The 18,228-nt window shown below is 39.3% G+C and overlaps 1 long non-coding RNA gene across 1 annotated transcript in view; it reads right to left on the minus strand.

The window, feature by feature from the left end:
- Window positions 1–4,241: 4,241 nt before the first annotated feature.
- Window positions 4,242–18,228, minus strand: part of LOC124794655 — a 50,788-nt gene continuing 36,801 nt past the window's right edge. Inside the window, exons 2-3 of the long non-coding RNA XR_007016593.1 lie at window positions 5,017–5,155; window positions 4,242–4,451 (exon numbers count right to left, since the gene is read on the minus strand). This is a non-coding gene — a long non-coding RNA (uncharacterized LOC124794655). The remainder of the gene's footprint in view (window positions 4,452–5,016; window positions 5,156–18,228) is intronic.

Below are 18,228 nucleotides of genomic sequence, written 5' to 3' on the forward strand. Positions count from 1 at the left end.
TCCTCTAGAAAAACAGTGTTGGCTCTTCTGCCAACACTACACATAGACCTGTTTATTTCAATTTCGATTTTTTAAATTAAATATTTAAATATTATATTTCACCTTATATATCGTATTTCATCTTCACGCATGTGGTACCGTGTTATCCTTTTACCCTGTCGTCTTCAGTTAGAAACTCTTCTGTCTCTTTCAGACTGTTTACGGGATGAAATCAACAGATGTGAAGGTAATTTTGGAAAGAGTCAGTATTGCTTAAAATGTTACAAAATTTTTCCGGAGCCCAAGCTGATCCTCCAGGAAGTGGACTTCTACCATTTTTTCCATTCTTCGGTAAATAAACCCTGTCAGTATTTTGCAGTTCATAATTCGGCATGTCCGCTCCTACCTTCCTTGGATTTAGAATTACAACAGTCTTGTTGTCGTCTAAGGGTATTTCGTCTGTCTCATATATCTTATACACCAGATGGAGTAGTTTGTCAGTGCTGCCTCTCACCAGTAACTCAATAATTCTGAAGGAATTTCGTTTAGTCCACGGGCCATTTTTAAAGTACGTCTTTCAGTGCTCTGTCAAAATTCTTGTCGCAGTATCGTATATACCGTAATGACCACCCTTATTAATTTCATTTGTTTCTGTAACATCGTCTTCAAGTTGATTTCATTTATGTAGCCATTCTATATATTCCTTCCACTTTTCAGCTATCCATTTTTGCTTGGCACCGGCTTCCCATCTTAGCTCTCGATATTCGTAAAGGTGCCTCTGTTTTCTATAATTTTTTCAATTTCTTCATCACCTGCTGTGCTAGTTCGCATAAAACCTCGTGCTGCTGTGTTGAATTTAGGCTTTGTCTCTATCTTGACTATGATTATGCATTCACTATGCTGTTGATAGTTTACCCACGTTCCTCATTTCTTACTCAGCACTGGACCTACTCCAGCACTACCCGTATTTGATTTTGTTATCATTCACTTGACCAGAAGTCCTGTTCTTCTGCTATCGAAATTCTCTAGTTGTCACTTAATTCACTTTACCCTACCCCTTTCCTCTCATAAACCCTCTAACTTGCCTAAGCGATTAGGGGCCCTAGCGAGGTGGCGCAGTGGTTAGCACACTGGACTTCAGGCAAATTCTGGGATGGTTCCTTTGAAAGGGCACGGCCGATTTCCTTTCCCATCCTCTCCCACCAAATCAACCATCAAACCAGCCAACCTAATGATAACATCCTACTGAGTAGTCCCCATCAGGAGATCTGTATGGGGGACTAGGTCATCTCCCAAATATTTTACCCCAGGGGATGCCATCGTAATTTAACCATACATGCCCTCGGGAAAATCAATGGCGGGAGTTTTGCTTTGCTTTCAGCTGTTTGGAGTACCAGTGCAGTAAGGTCATGGTAGCTAATGTTGCAAGGGGAAACCAATAAAAATAAAACATGTAGACTCTACCCCCGCAACAACTGAAAAGCCTGTTGCTCCTATTCAGGAACGATAAGTTAGTCTGAGATCTGCATAGTCACCTCTCCGTTGAGGTGACATCTGCGTTACAGCTACCTGTATCGTTGAGATACGCAGTCAAAAACACCTTGGCAAGATCCATGGGGGTAAGGTGGGTAGGGGAAGGAAGGGGGAGGGGGCGCACGGATCACTTGTGAAAAGAATCACGACGAGAAAATCAGAGTAGTTTATCGACAGTACTTTTTCCCACGCACCATTCGCTAATTGAACAACAAAGTGGAAAAATGATAGTCCTATCAGAGGTATCCTCCGCAGCACACTGTAAAGTGGTATGCGGAGTATAGAAGCAGATCTAAGTAACCTGTGCTGTTGGTCCCTCATCTTATCTTTCCCCTTCTTTTATCTCTTCTCTCGTTGTTTTGTTGCCCTATTGCAAGCATTACCTGTGATTTATGCACTTGCCTTACCTTTGTAGCTTCAAATATGTCTTTTTTTATTATATTGTTTTCTCCTACTGAAGTAGAGTAACCACTGGAGGACCTATTCGACTACGACAGAAAAGACATCACGTGATGAACCTTGCTTTCACTCGTACTGTTGATCGATCCTTCTGAGGTTACATGAGCAATGAAGTTAGTCAAAGAGTCGAAGAAGTTAAAGATGATTTCGATTTTCCCTTACATCAAGATCTTATAACCATAAATTTCATCAATTGCAGTTGCTCACCCATGGAAAACGAGTGAAGCAACAGTGAAATCATTCTGCAGAGACGAATGGAAAAGTAAACTGTTAAATGAAATAAATCAATGAAATCATTTCTTTCTCTGTGATATTATTTGCCTATCGTGGCGATTGAACTAGGTTGCTGTTCAATTTTGGAGCTACGACTTTATGAGGAGTAGACGCTTTAAGCATTACAAAATCTGAGCATGCTTCCAGGACTGTATTTTTCCTCATATCATTTTCGAACTAAAGAGATCCTCACACCGTATATGGGAACAGCAGCAGTAGGGAGACGCATTTGGTGCCACAAGTACCACTGGCATGCACGTTAATTTTCCATGAGAGATTAATAAGTTAACATTGACTGCCTTAATGAATTTTACTTCATTGGCGGCATTATATGGATATCAACATCCCTAGTCCGTGGCATAGCTGTCTGCTCATTGGGTGGCCTGTCAGGCGGAGGGGTTAGGCTTATGAGCTTGAACGACTTTTTTTTTTTCTTTTTGTTTTCGTTGTAAAGGAAGATGTTGGAACGTCAGAAGCTAACACTTTGATGGCAAAAAGTAAATACTACTTATTTCCTTTATCCCTGAACCCAACCAGATATTTATTTCCATTACATAACAATTGTAACAGTTTTCGAAGACACACGATTCCATCTTTAGGCTTATAATGCGGGAATCTGTACTGTACAATGAGCTGTGCGATTTGTACCTCAAGATGGAACCTTGTGGGTTTGAAATATATCGCAGTTATAGTGGAACTCAATAAATATAGCTGTTCGGGTAGAAAAAGAAAGGAAAAGCAGTATTTGTTTTCTGCCATGAAAACTCTGGCGATCTGGTTGTATATACACTCTTCGCGACTGTATTTACATTTCTGAAGGGCCTTCAAGCCTCTGCAAGTAATTGGAACAGCATGGTCGAGGGAATATTAACAAAAACAGGAACTCTTTGGGATTGCATCTATCCATTCATCCATCGTGAGAACATTTCGTCATCATGCACTCTCTGGGAAACACAGCACGACTACAATCACCATTGAAGACATGCCAGCATTTTATGAGGTCACTTTCAAATTAGATCAGCTATTGCAGAGGTAACTGCAGTCAGCTTGAAGACATGCTAGCAATTTGTGAGTCGCTTCCAAATTAGATCGGGCACTGAAGAGGGAATTACATTAAAACATTAAACAATAAAAGTAGTAGACGAAGTCTATAATTTGGTCAGCGACAAACCTGTTAATAATTGAACTAAAAGGTACATAAAATGTAGCTGGCTGTAGGAAGAAGAAATTCTCGCAAATAAAGAAAGCGCGTAGTGTATATGGCATTTTGTAAAATGAAAGGAAAAGTTGTGTTCTAAATAAAGGTAACTATTTACAGCATGTGGCTGCTCTTACGTTTTTTAGTAGAACTGAGACCATATCCGACGCTATCTCGAAGACCTCCGCCTGGCGTTCAAGGTACAAAACGATGCAAGATTGGACGAGTTGACTTTAACCTTCGATCCCAATTGGAAATCAAATAAACGTGTCTGCAGGAGTACTTGTGTTGGAAGAATTATGCTATTATAAACCAAACTGCGACGCACTAATAGGACACTTTACAGACTGTTACAAAAAAAAAAGCACTTGTTGGCAAAGAATGTAAACTGAAGTGCGAGTAAGATTTTGTTATGAAAGTATATGGCAATAGTGTAGCCGTTAATACGGGAGTTAAATGTAGATTATAAGCAGAACAGCAAAGGGAGAATAGGAATGAGATGAGATCTTGAAAAAGAATGCTGAACATTAGATAATGAAGAGATACTGCGTCGAATTAGGGAGAAATGAGCTTTATGGCATAGTTCGACCAAAAGAAAGGGTAGACAGATGGGTCGCATCCTGAGGCTTTAAAGAGGAGGTAATTGGGTAATGCAGTATGAAGTCTTTAAATTAAAGAGGTAGTCAAGGCCTGTCTGTACTTAATAGTTTCAACTCGATGAATTTTGCACTACTTACGTAGAGATGAAGAAACTTGGATGGACAAACCATAATGTCTCTCTGACCAGCACCGAGAACCACTTGTGCCGTCGGATCGTGGCGCTCTGTACGTCCAACATGTTCGCCCCACTGGCGATGAAGTGAATCGCTTGCACTGTGTTTGTGGCCACAGTCACTAAGGAAGTCACAAGGAACCACTCGTGAGCTGACGCAACACTTTCTGATGTCTCGCACAAGGCCTCATACAGCAGCTTGAGTGAGCGCACACACGCTGGTTGGTGGAGCGAGTTCTGAAAAGGATTGAGAGGTATATCCTGCAATATTAAGTTTCAGTCTATAACTCTCTTCCTATGAAACTTATGGAACCCATTTATCAGCATGTTAAGTAAACAAACATTAAAGACCGAAAGCCTTTGCTTTATCTGCAGTTGCAGATTGACATGTTTTAATTTTGTTAACATAATGCCACGAAACAGTTCGTAATACAAAAGCCGCACAGTACTAAGTGGTAGCTAGATTTTAAACTAAACACCAAAATGTATTGCACAGAACAAACGCAAAGCAATAGTAGCAAGTATATATGCACAGCCTTAAGAACTGACACAACATGTTGCCCTTTGTGCTCCAATAACATTCTGTCACTCAATGAAAGCAACATGAGAAATCTTTCATATTTTATAGTATTATAAAGCTGATCCGAAACTATAGACACCACATACAATAATGGGCACTGCATAACGCTTAAACGCAAACCATTTTTTTAAGAAAATTGTGGCATTATCCGATTACAGAAATAGAGTGTAGCAAAGGCAGACGCCTTGTGTACAGTGCCACCGATGCTGACAATAACAGTACCTGTTACAGATCTCCTCAGAGTTCACAGTAAAGGGTATCATGCCGAACAGCGTGTATACGAACAGGACGACTTGCTGGCCAGAGAGGTTCGCACAGCAGTTTGTGGAGTTGACCTGTCTTGTTCATTTGTCAGTGCAACCTGAAACATGAGATACACCAATTTTTAAATTTGACTTCGTACAGTGACCATTAACTAATATTTTTCACCATTTTACTTTTCATAACTCACAAAATAAGGTGTAAGCTCCTGCGTAATGAAAGCTACTTTGAGAATAAGATTCTATAACCAAGTAAACAACAACACTAATTGATAAAAAAGAATTGTTAATAATAAGACGTTAACAGCAGTTCAAGATATTTATTTAGTGGTGCCACTGAAATACCATAACATTACGAGAAATATTAAAACAGCTATTCTTGTAACAATGTTAATTATTGCTCATTAATTTATATTTTATCACCCCAATGTTCGTAAATGAAAGTGAAATACACGATAACTGGGAAAAACTCAAATAATACTGTAAAGGGATCAGGGGTACTGGGGGGGGGAGTCCGGACTGAAGTAACGTATCACCTATTTCACATATGATTATGACTCTCTCAACCAGAGTAAGCTTAGTAAAATTTCAGTAATCAATGAAGTGTAAATTTTTCGTTATTTTTTTTTTAGAAAATTTGTAAACTGTATGAATGCTTAAGGCTACAGGACAGATTTTTCTGGAATTAAATATTTTTCCTCTGCTCCTACAGACATGCAAACTATGAATGTTCAGGAATGACGTTGCCAGTTTTAATATATAGGCTATTTCATTTAATCGTGATATATTTCTAAATATTTTAACTTCATAGTATGTATTATTGCTTCTTTACCATATTCATATTACTCCAAACCTTGAGCAAGCCATTCAGTTAGAAAAATATCCTAATCTGACCTATCGTAAAAGTTGAAAACCGACAAAATCGTATTCTAGTGCAATAAAACGTGGTAAATTGCGCTTTTAATTGGGTTATGAAGAACGTTCTTGTGATTAATATTATAAGATATGAAAATTCATTTCTCAAAAGCAAAGCATAAGAAAACTCTATATAGCATTGTAGTAGGCATTATCACGGGTAGTAAAATGCTTTGAGTGCTGTCGAGATTGTCAGGGGATAAAACAAAGAGCTGTCGGCACTCTTTTTCCGACTACTAGCGACTTCCGCAGGTTTAGAACTGGGTAGAGTGTACACTAAAGAAAGTTTGTCAAACAGTTCTTCTTAGAAACTGTCAACAGTTTTGTTTCATGATGACTCCTGTTGCATCAAAGTTATCATTTAAATTAAGATATTGGGTTACGATGAATGATACTTCCACAACAGACGGGAAGATCGTCGTATATCGTGCAGAATAAACAGATTGGGTGCTCTACGAGGTCCGAACTTCCGGAACATACGTATAGTGATGTGCACAAATGAACAAAGCAGTGCAATCGTCAAAGGAGCAGATGTCATTGACACAGATACATAAGGCTCTGAGTTCCACAAATGATTTTGTTTGTTTGTTTGTTTGTTGGTATCTGCTCCACTGTGATTGCGGCTAACATTCCATGGTTTAAAATTCAAGTGCCCAAATATCACCCATTTCTAGCGAAGTCTGCAGGTAACAGATTCTTGTGGAATCAACAAGAAAGGAAAACTATTTAGATTTTTATTACCAGAAGTTCTGAAACGTGTATGGCTCTATATACGTAACCACCACATATAGATACCCGTCTACGAAACAGCAACCGTATGTGCACGTTTAATTGGCAGTATTATTGTTGCCATACTCGATTTTTTGCAGAGTCAAAACAATCATCAGTAGCACAATTTGTGAACGACAGTCATAAAGTACTATAGCTTGAGAGAATTCAAGAAGAAAACGTTCTTGTTATGTTTCCGGATGTTGCAGTGTACTTGCTGAAGACGGTAACTACCAAACACGTATTGTATGGGCATTTAATCCTCTTCATCGGTTGCCCGTATAGTGCAACGTGTCGTAGTGTATAAGAATATCACTTCGGGATACCCAGAACAAAATAAAACAATTTCATACACCAAGAAAGTGTTTCTCACAGCCAAGTATCGTGTGTCGTTCTACATCGAACTGCTACCGAAACGTTGCTGTCCGAGCCTGTGCTGACGAGGTGTGATACATGGGTTAAAGCTGTTGGCTTTTGACACGAACATTTTTAAGTTGTGGTAAGTGTGACTATTCATTTCGAGAGAATCTTCAGTTTCAGTACGAGAAGCACAAAATGCTAAAATCGAAAATTGTCTGCGGTAAACCCATAGAAACATTGGCTTCCTTGCTAGCAGCATTAATCAATTAGACTCTATTGCGTTACCTTTGCAGAATTCGTTAGAAAATGTCGAGAATGTCAAAGGGAAGCGGACTGACACAAGAAGTGATATTAGGTGGAGGGTAGTGATAAGTTTCACGTTGTTTTGGCCAGAAGTCTTCGTTACTTAATTTTTACTGCTATCTGAAGCATCCTCAACGTGGGGGAAGGTACTGCAGCAGCCACCTCTCCAGGAATATTTCATTTCCTAAAATGCGCACGTCCTGCGATATTCCTCCTATAAAGACATTCTTTCTAAAACGCTATATTTCTGACTGCAGAGAATGTGGAGATGTACTTGGTCGTTCACTGCGCTTCAGAATGAAAGGTTAGGTAGGGCACCTTCGTAATTTCAGAAGAAATGGGCGTTTTAGTAAATACGAGTAGATGTGACAAAAAATAACTTTCGTATATCAACGCAGTATAAAGTTCCTAAATAAAAAATTAATTAACTTCAGACGTGCTTTTTTAATGTTCTGCTCGTATTTCTGGCACGTTTAACTTCGTGTGAAGATAATACACACTGAGGCACTAAAGAAACTGGTATAGGCATGTGTATTGAAACAGAGAGATATGTAAACAGCCAGAATACGGCGCTGTCGTCGGCAGTGCCTATATAAGACAAGAAGTATCTGACGCAGTTGTTAGATCAGTTACTTCTGCTACAATGGCAGGTTATAAAGACTGAAGTGGGTTTGAACGAGGTTTTATAATCGGGGCACGAGCGATGGGACAAAGAATCTCCGAGGTAGCGATGAAGTGGTGATTTTCCCGTACGGACCTTTCATAGGTGTACCGCGAATATCAGGAATCCAGTAAAACATCAAATCTCCGACATTGCTGCGACCGGGAAAAGATTCTGCAAGAACGGGACAAACAACGACCGAAGAGAATCGTTCAAAGTGACAGAAGTGCAACCGTTCCAAAAATTTCTGCAGATTTCAAGTCTCGGCCATCAACAAGTGTCAGCGTGCGAGCCATTCAACGAAACATCATCCATATGGTGTTTCGTAGCTGAAGGCCCACTCGTGTACCATTGATATCTGCACGACACAAAGCTTTACGCCTCGCCTGGGCCCGTCAGCGCCGACATTAGACTGATAATGACTGGAAACATGTTTCCTGGTCGGGTGAGTCTCGTTTCAGATTGCATTTAGCGGATGGATGTGTGCGGGTAAGGAGACAACCTCATGGCTCCATGGATACTGCTTGTCAGCAGGGGACTGTTCAAGCTGTGGACGCTCTGTAATAGTGTGGGGAGTGTGCAGTTGGAGTGATATGGGACCCCTGATACGTTTAGATACGACTCTGACAGATGACACGTACGTAAGCATTATGTCTGATCACCTGAATCCCTTCATGTCCATTGCGCGTTCCGACGGACTTGGGTAATTCCAGCAGAACAATGTAACACCCCACAGTTTCATAACTGCTCCAGAAACACTCTTCTGCGTTTAAACACTTCTGCTGTCCACTAAACTCCCCAGACACGAACATTTTTGTTATCTGGGAAGCCTTGTAACGTCCTGTTCAGAAGAGATCTCTATCTCCTCGTACTCTTACGGATTTATAGACAGCCCTGCAGGATTCATGGTGTCATTTCCCTCCAGCACCACTTCAGAAGCCTTGTAACGTCCTGTTCAGAAGAGATCTCTATCTCCTCGTACTCTTACGGATTTATGGACAGTCCTGCAGGATTCATGGTGTCATTTCCCTCCAGCACCACTTCAGACATTACTTGAGTCCATGCCAGGTCGTGCTGCGGCACTTCTGCGTGCTCGCAGGGGTCCTACATGATATTATTAAGTAGGTGTACCAGTTTCTTTGGCTCTTTAGTGCAGTAGGCTATGGTGTAATTCACATTTTGATTTCTTTCGAAATTAATGTTTTATGATAAATACTTCATAAAATATGTTCGTGATATTAGACATTTTCTTATATATTTTAGCCATTTTCATTAGATAAATGTGTACACGTTTGCGTGTTGATATTATATGAAAATCTATGCTGTAATTATGACCAAAGATGATAAACAATGATCGAATCAATACTTTGAAAATTAAACAGAAGCCTTATGGAAACATGATTTATAATTATACATAACTATACAATCTTTTTAAGTTCATGAATATATAACAATGACAAAATGGTCATATTGAGAAAGTTAATACTGTTGTGTACCTATTGTTTATGTTTCTGGCGCTATGTTTGGCAGCCGAATGCTTTGCGAAGTAGTAGTAGTCTGTAAGACCTCACTGAGAAAGAAAATTCCTTGGGACACCTCATGGAGAGCGGGTACAATGTGGAGAATAGTCTCGAATTTACTGTACCATGTGCATAGTAGTTATAATTAAACCTCTGCTACTTAATAATGCCCCCATGAAATACTAGTGATCATAAGACAATGAAACTTTGTGGAAACAATTGTAAGTACATGGGAAAGAGAAATAATGAATAAACCTGAATAAACTACTTTTATATTCCACGTTTGTTGATTTCGTACAATTTTTACGTTCCAGGTTACAAACGTCGCTCAAAATGCTGACCATGTGCGTCCATAACAGCCTGCAACCGTAATAGAAACACTGTTTCATACTTGTTTACAGCACTTTTCGGACGGTGTGCCATGGAATGTTCAGTTGTCTGGTCATAGCTCGTGCACTGTTTGAATGTCGCACTTTGCGTCCAGCATTCTCATCCAAGGCAACAGAAACTTCTTCAACAATTTACGGTGCAACTGGCTGTCGACCTCTTCCAGGAGCAATTCCAAGAATGCTTTATTCTAACTTCCGAATCACGTTCTTCAACCCGGGTGTGGAAAGACCTCTCTGTGTTCCTGTAATAGGTCAACTCTTGCACTACTGCTGCTGTTTTAATAAATCAGTTTTATGAGAAAAGTCATGTTCACATTGTTCAGGTCCATGTTGACTGTTGGCAATCATAATGCAGACTTGCATTTGTGTTTAACACTACGTCGTTGTACCAACACCGAAGCCTAACGGCAATAAATGCCAATAACAATACCGTCGACCTAAATCCTGCAGTGCACAGTCAGAACATCACTCCTATGAAATTGGGTACCCAAAGGGTAAATAGTTTTCCGTGTATACTGCCTCAACTAACATAAGTTTAATTAAAAACCACTCTGTATATGAAGTTCAACATTGTGAGAAAGGCATTTGAAGATTGTTATTTGGAACACACTTATTATTGGGGGAAAAGGAACTGAAAAAGTTTGCAGTGGAATGCAAACAATGAAGATCGTTCTGGTAAATACGAATTTTCAGGAACTTCATCATCATTCAGCTATTAGTTGTTCTTCAGTTTTTCACATTTCATTTCTTTTAAGTAATGAGCACCGTTGCTCTTTAGGATAACTAACTTTTTTGTTTATTAAGCTGTGAGTTGAAAAAGTGGAAAGGTACAATTTCTAATCATTCAAGACAGATCCACTCCAAGCAACCTAGCTGTTGGAGCGGTCATATGAGGAGGTTATTAGAATGAGTTAGAGCACGAGTTGAACAAAATAATGTGAACACTGGTTTAAACACCTCATCTTCACAGCTTATTATCTGATTTATCTGCAAAATTCTGATACCTTTTTGTTTTCACTTGTAAAACAATACTCTGGAAGCATTCACAGCTGCCATATGTCTGTGATCACTCTGGAGTTGCTGTATTACACGGTCATATGTTTTCTTACGTTCTACCAAAAGCAGTGCATTGACAGAATATTTAATTTTTATAATTTGTTTTCACTGACTTTCAACATTCATACCATGCAGCCAATACTTTATCAACTAAGCACTACAAATGATGTTTAAAAATAAAGTGCCAGGAAGACTGGTTTGGGCAATTCTCCACGATAGTCTGTCCTGGACAAGCTTGTTCGTCTTTGAATAGCCATAAAAGTTCTTTTTTCGCAAGCTGGTTTCAGACCTCTTTATTAGTTACTCGATATATCCGTGTAATATTTAGCATTTTTCTGCATTACCACATTCCAAAAGTTTCTATTCTCTAATTGTCTGAATTGCTTAGCATCCACGTTTCACTTCGCTGCAAGGCTACACCCCAGACAAAACCTTTCAGAAAAGCCTCACTAATACTTAAATTTATCAGTTATTATTGGTTTTCCCATCAGACAAAATTATCATGAAAACAAACAAACTTAAATTTGTATTCTATGCTAACATATTTCTCTTGTTGAGACTTGCTTTCCTTGTTATCGCCAGTCTGCATTTTATATTCTCTCTACTTTGACCATCATCAACTACTTTTAATGTCTCATTTCCTACTCTAATTCTCTCAGCATTGCCTGACCTTATTTGACTACATTTCTCTATTCTAGTTTTACTTATGTGGCTATTCACCCCATAAACTCTTTTGTAGACACTACCTGCCATACCCAACAGCTCTCATTAGTTTTTTGCTGTCTCTGACAGAATTAAATTGTCAATGGCAAACTTCCTAGTTTTTATTTCTTCTCCCTCATCTTTAATCACCTTTCCTAATTCATCCATAGTTGCTCTAAGTACCGATCAAATAGGACCACGGAAAGGCTACAACCCTGTCTTGCTCCATTTTCAACTACTTTTCTTCCCCTTCATATCCTATTCTCATAATTGCAGTCTGGTTTCGGTGCAAGTTGTACACCTCCTATCACTCCCTGTGTTTTATCCTTGTTGCATTCACAATTTCAAAGAAAGTATTTCAATCAAGATTTTCAAAAGGCTTCTCCAAATATACAAATGCTTTTAAACAACTTTCCTTTCCGTAACCTGTCTTCCAAACTGAGTTGTAAAGTCATTATTGCCTAGTGTTTTCCTACTTCTCTCTGCAAGTAGTTTTTCCATTCTTCAGTAAATAATTTGTATAAGTGTTTTGCAACCATTAATTACTAGCAGCATTCACACCTATCGGCGCTGACTTCCTTTGAAATTCGAATTTTTACATTATATTTACGGAATGAGGGAATTTCGCCTGTCTCATACATTTTGCACATCAGGTGGAAAAGTTTTGTTGTGACTGCTTCTCCCACGTATCTATATAATTCTGATGGAATGTCGTGTACTCCAGATTCCTTGATTCAACTGAAGTCTTTAAATTTACTGCTCTTCAGCTTCTGTAATACTGTCTTCATGTACATTTCCACTGTACAGCCTCTCTATATATTCCTTCCACTTTTCGGTTTTCCTTTCTTTGCTTAATATTGGTTCACTCATTGAGCTCTTGGTATTCATGCTGGTGTTTCTCTCTTCTCCAAAATTCTCTTTAATTGTTGTATTCGTAACATCTGTCTTTCCCTTACTTATGCAGATACCTTGCCCTTGTTCTGTAGCCATTCTTACTTAAACAGTTTGGTCTGTCCATCAATCTAATTTTTTAGACATTTGTGTTGCCTTTCGCTGCTTCACATGCAGCACTTTCTTATTTTGAGATTTTTGAATGTCTTGATGTGAGACCACAATAATTTACCATGTTAACTGGAAAAAACATATATTAAACTGTTGGAGGGGGGGGGGGGGGGGAGGTAAAGATTAGTGCAAATCAAATACTCTGTTCTGAAATGAAGTTGATGGTTAGTCATCTGGTAGCACAATGACTTCTATCAGGCAAATCCAAAGCTTTACATACATTTAGCAGTAGCCCCTGACAGTCGATGGAATGACGTGGAAGGTCTAAGAGGGAGTACAGTCAGTTATACACGGTGTTTAAGACAAAATGATGTTCTCTGTAGCCGGCCGGAGTGGCCGTGCGGTTCTAGGCGCTACAGTCTGGAGTTGAGCGAGCGCTCCGTTCGCAGGTTCGAATCCTGCCTCGGGCATGGATGTGTGTGATGTCCTTAGGTTGGTTAGGTTTAATTAGTTCTAAGTTCTAGGCGACTGATGACCTCAGAAGTTAAGTCGCATAGTGCTCAGAGCCATTTGAACCATTTGTTCTCTGTAGATCCCAAATTAATAGGTGGAAGTAACATTTATTATGTTGGGTAAATGTAAGAAACGTGATTCTCTCATTAAATTTCCAAGAGTTTCTGCCCTCACATCAGTTTATGAGAAGTCGCATCAGTCACTGGTAACAGCCATAGATGTGTGTGGCGAACAGTACACGGTCACAAGTTCCACCTGTACCACCTGTCACTGCCACAGTAGCTGCTTGGGAAGATCTTGTATTGCAGTCAGAGAGTTGCTTTCTGCGAATGGTCCGTGCATAATTTCACTCTGGACGTCTGACAAGAAGTTATGATCTCTGATGGATCTATATTCACAAATTCATAACTTGCCTTACTGGGCCATAGGAAATCCTAGGTGTGTGTGTGATATACATGTTCAATAGAGGTTATTTCTTAACGCCTAGTATGGAATCCAGGAATCCTTCGAGATAAAATCGTTCGTCTGACCGAGAGATGTATCGAGCTTTTGTCATCGAAAATTTAGATGCGCTCTCTGAAAATGTTAGTCTGGATATTGGAGGTCGTATGAAAATGCAGAATGGTGGTCATCCAGTCCAATCTGCATGTCATCTTGTGCAATGACTGAACAGTAGGTATAATGGCAGTGTTTACATTACCAAGGTCCTAAGGCCTGCACAGTCGCCTATTTTAACGGGGATATCCTGCTTATGTCACCAAACACACATCACTTGATGACTTCTAACAGCTCATAGAGTAAGCTTGTCACTCCGTGACACCAATGACTTCACATTTGGTCAGCAGATCGTTTAATAAAAGGTGGCTTCAGTTTGCTTTAGGGAAATGGGCGCTCGTTTGAACACTTCACATAAATGGGAATTCCGCCAGCAGAAAATCTTCTGGACACAGCAAGTTATGTACTGTATGCTTGGTCCACCACTAAAAGTTTGAACGTTTCTGGCTTGAAAGGTAGCCCTCTTATTTGCAAATACTATTTTCAAGAAGTTTTGACTATAAATGCAAATGAATTTGTGAATTTGATAAATTTACTCCACCTCTCTCGTATCGATGTCACCACTTCTTCGTACATCTGTTCTTGAGACCTCAAATGTCGGTCGGAGAGATTACTTCTTTTGAAGAGAGTAGCAGTCAGTGTGTGTTGGACAGTCTGGTGGCGAACTTGATTTGAAAAGGGCGGAGGCTGGCATGCCGTGTTGTGGAGGCAGCATTATTAAAAAAATGATTTTGTAGTATGATGTTTTTCAGGAATATTGAAGATATTGAGCAAATATTAATGGAAGCATAACAAACGCAAGTGTTAATGTAATTCAGTTTTCTCATATTTATAACTGTTTATTTTCTTATTGTTAGGACGTTCGCATGGCTGTAGTAGAAATTTTATAAGGTGAGGTACGGCTTTGTCTTGAAGTTGTAACAAGTATTGAGGAAAGTAACTCTGAACAAGAGAGTTATTAAGAAATATTTTGCTAACTTCCCCAGTTAAGAGAACTTTATGAAAAGATATATTGTGGTTATGCTTAATTATGTATAGATATACTTGGATTCTTTGTTCTCATTTACCATTCGTTAATTTCAGTTCCCCCTTTTTCATTCTTTACCTTTATGAATGTGTTTTTATAGTCGCGTTGCACATAGCGAGTTGTGTACTGCACAAGTATTTGTATGAATAGTGATAAGATGCCGTCTTGCATTGCTCATATCAAGTAAAGTAAATGAAATTAGATTTTTGACAGGTGCGTCATTATCTTTGTAGTAATAGGTTGCAGAACAGATGAGCGTTCCGTGCTCACAGGCACGCCAAAAATTTATTATCTTCCAAGTTCATGTCCATTGTAAGTTATAGTGATTGTCAAAATGTATTTTGGAAGATATCACATGATTTCAGAGGTTTAAAATCAGTAAAAGGTTTCAAAAAAGTGCTATCTCGTAAGTTTTCAAGTAGTTTATCATGAAGTCAGATGTGTTAATTTATATGGTTCAAATGGCTCTGAGCACTATGGGACTTAACTTCTGAGGCCATCAGTCCCCTAGAACTTAGAACTACTTAAACCTAACTAACCTAAGGACATCACATACAGCCATGACCGAGGCAGGATTCGAGCCTGCGACCGTAGCGGTCGCGGGGATCCAGACAGTAGCACCTAGAACCGCTCGGTCACCCCGGCCGGCTAATTTATATGGTGATTTACTGTGTAATGACATCAACAGTTCTGATACAGTGATTGTTAGCACGACTAAAGACAAAGATTAGCAACATTCTGTGCCAACATTTAAATCCGAATCATTTTTTTTTTCTTTTTTTCAGTCGAATAGAATATATAAATCTCATTGAAAGCGGATTACCAGCTATTGTGAATTTCACATCGTGTAGCGTGAGCTTCTCATACTTTCGTTCAAAATTTATTTTAATAAAATTCTGTTTCTCTGCACTGAGATTTACATGTTTCAGTGTTAGATTAAGTTTCTACCAGTTTCTCGGACACCAATCAGACAAATGCAAACACGAGTTTCAACAAATAAAAACACGAGTTTCGCAGTATTAGCGTTAAACCTCCAAGCTCTGTTAATACAATGACAGTAATTTAAATTGATTCTGTTTAAGAAACTGTAAGTCGTTCTAGTAACTCTCTGGAAAATAGCTGGAAACAAACTATGTGAATTCGTGAACTTTCTCGTTAGAATAACTTGTGATTCATCGGCATGCAGCCGTATTTATAAGTCAGGTCGACACAATATATCCACGGTTCACCTGGCCGTCATCTTTAGGTGAGATACTACTGTAGCTGAGGCTTAGAATGACATGTACATAACACGTGAAAGATTTGTAGTGGAGCTGTTATTGTCGAAAATTCTTGTATACAAGGTAAACGCAAAGAAGAGTTCTTATTAGAAGAAACGTATACAACAGGTATCCGACGAATGAACACTTAGTATGTCCCAGTCAGTCTACTTTTCTTTAGGTTTAAGAAATTAATATTGATGATTACGTTCCTTCAGTGACACAAGCATTGTTCCCATAATGAGATAGCATTTTTCAAGACTGTAATGTGTCCTTTCATAAAGAAAAATTGTTACGCGTATTTCAAAAACAAACAAGTGCCAACCACCATTCTGCAACATGTGTCAAGGAATGTGAATTAATTATTTATGAGAAAGAATATAAAAATTCATTAATCTCGCTGGCGATTTACATTCACATGTGGCCAGAAGGCGATTAGTTTGGATTGCAAAGGTGGCTACTACAGAGCATCTAACAGTAGGGCCGACATTACTGTTAATCACTGTCGTATCAAGCAATGTAATGGATCTCGGAGAAGCAAACTTAAAAAAAAAGTCTCTGCTGTAAGCACCTTTATTTGCGCACACACAAATTAAATGTGTTTTTATTTGTTATATGCATAACAACTGCTTGAAGTGGACTATAATTCACAAATGCGAATTTTCTGCTTCAGTGATTGAGAGGTTAGAGTACCCCCCGGCCATAGACAGGATTAAGTATCTGTCACGTCAATATTCCGTGGTGGAAGACTAGATATGAGTCATTCCAGTCACCAGCTGACAACTGATGTGCTACCTAACGGAGAAGTAGCAGTTCCGATTTCGGTGCCGACGTTGATGGCTGGCAAATCACTGGTGAGTTGTTTGCAACCCAGTTTTACCGAGCAGTGGCGTCGTAGGCAGAGGTTGGAGCGGCTGTTGCCAGCAGAGCGCTAAGAGAACGAAATATCCAAGGTCTTTAATTTAAGTGACAGCTACTGTGGCACTTAGGAAATAACTGGAATTTCTTTTCATGTAACAACTATGAGAATTACGCCTGTAATCCAGTTCATTGGAAGAAATTTGACAGTCGAACTACGTTGTCATACGGAAGAAAACACAATATAATTATATAGATTTAGTTTACAGTTATCCTATTTTGGCGTGGTGAAATCTGTCAGCCATATATAGCATCTTGTCCTGGACGGCGAGTTTTGATTGAAGATAAAGGTATCGTCAAAAGTGACCTTCGGAAGTGTGACACATCTCTCTTATTCGTTACGTACACACGCGATCTGATACCAGTCTGCGACTGATTCCTGATGACGCTGTAGTGTATGGGAAAAGGTCGACTGTGCGTGGCTGTGGAAAACCGCAGGAGACTATAAAGGAACTTTATAATTTTTCTTATTGATAAATGTATAGATAATTAATCGACTGTCGCACCAAAGATACACTTGGAAAGTATTTAACACCGGCTAACAAAGAAAGTTTTACGCTCTTCGTTTATTAGTTTTAGTATTAGTTACCTTTCGTTTTTCTCATGTCTGGTGATAAGACGTGTTGTGTAGTTTTAAAGTGAAATTGTGTTATATAATGAAAGAATTTATGGAAAATATGATTTCCTGAATTTCGGTACCATGGATCTCAGTTCCCGTAACTTTGGAAAGATTAGTATTAGATTTAATTTTGTATGGAGAATTTAGATGCAGGCGACGACCTTAACGACGGCACTGCTCAACAATAGTGTATAATAGTCAAATTTGTACTCAAGATAATGGCCTCTAGAGGATGAATTTCATGCTGCTGGCCGCCTACCACCTACTGATTGGAGAAACTGTCTTCCGACAACAAAGTCAGTAATACGGCTTGTTGGGATTCACGTTCCTGTTCGACTGTGAGTTGTCTTCAGATGCCGAAACCTACCAGTGGTAGGGAGGTTATCAGCTGACCACACGACTGCCAGCTACCGATACTTGGCAGCCAGCGCGAGAACCACTTCGCGCTGGGTAGTTTGCCGCAACACGATGGCAGCCTTCGCACCGCCATAGCCGCTGACATCACCTCCTGTGTAAGAAGGCTGTTTAGGTTTTTATGTTGGTAACGCCACGTAGCGCTGTGTATGAAAATCACTAACTGCGTTGTGTGCAGTCTGTGGCTGGTTTG

Source organism: Schistocerca piceifrons, chromosome 4, assembly GCF_021461385.2.
Source record: "Schistocerca piceifrons isolate TAMUIC-IGC-003096 chromosome 4, iqSchPice1.1, whole genome shotgun sequence".
NCBI classification, from domain to species: Eukaryota; Metazoa; Arthropoda; class Insecta; order Orthoptera; family Acrididae; genus Schistocerca; species Schistocerca piceifrons.